Source organism: Cyprinodon variegatus, unplaced genomic scaffold (assembly GCF_000732505.1).
Source record: "Cyprinodon variegatus isolate N-32 unplaced genomic scaffold, C_variegatus-1.0 Scaffold1636, whole genome shotgun sequence".
NCBI lineage: Eukaryota > Metazoa > Chordata > Actinopteri > Cyprinodontiformes > Cyprinodontidae > Cyprinodon > Cyprinodon variegatus.
The window spans coordinates 35,195-36,317 of NW_015152089.1; positions in this window are offsets into that span (position 1 = coordinate 35,195).

The following is a 1,123-nucleotide window of genomic DNA, read 5'->3' on the forward strand; positions in this document are numbered from 1 at the left end:
AGAATCAGTCTTTATTATCCATTGTGTAACCAATAAACTGTTGAACTTTTCTTCCGTGTCTGAGTGTGTTCTGCAAGTGGTTAGGTCCCTTAATCCCACCATGACAAGTGGTACTTTTTATTACTATGTTAATAACTGCGTATAGTTCATTAGATGGTTGGTAAAAAATACAGTCATGTAATATGTTTCAAATCGCAATAAAGACTTTAAAAGAACAATGTATTTGCGTATTTCATTTTTTACAACACGACTTGGAATCATGGGTAATCCAGAGCGTAGATTTAAACCATAACCGTTACGCACAATGTGTTAGCGACGATGGATACCAAAAAGAGGAACTTAAGCAGATTCCAGAAAAGAAAAAGGAAAGAAGAGCTGCTGGAAGAATGGAAAAAAACTTCTCAAAATAGGAGGATGTTGCTGCTGCAGTGAGTAAAGGTTGCAACCAGGAGAAGAATGGAGAGAGCGTGGGGGGGGGGAGGTGTGAAACTCAAGGTAGCCCGATAAGATTCATTTAACAGCAGAACATACTAAAGTATATCCATGTCTAGTGTAGGTGAGGAATGATTAAGTGTGCATGTACGGGTTATTCCAGCCTTCCGTCAGCGAACTCTGTATTATTATTTGGGCAAAAATGGCCGCTCCCAGACGAAAATGATCATTATCATTTTTCTAGCTAAATTCAGTAAATCACGCATTTAGTTTTAGGTATAAATAATGATCCATTGATTATTCCTGCTGACCAGACTTTTCCATTGAAAAAGAAAAAACAAAATATTAAAGCTATTTGCTTCTCAACCAATAAAAAAAAAAAGTTATTATGAAATAGAATATTATTTTTCGTACCCCCATACCTGGTTTACTTCCACAAGTAGGGAGACCGGGGCTAGTTGTCACACGGGTAAGTTGTCACATTGCAGTTATCTTCTCCACCAGGGGACGCAACTAAGAAGTGGAATATTAGTTTTCTTCCTTTGCATGGTCAGGTCTCACGGACTGAGTAAAAAGAGGACAAGACGTAATTTGAGATGAGCACCAATTGACCATTTTCCACTACCCAAAGTAAAAAATATTAACTCTATATTATTTTAAATAACCTTCATTCAGATAAGAATTCTTGCAG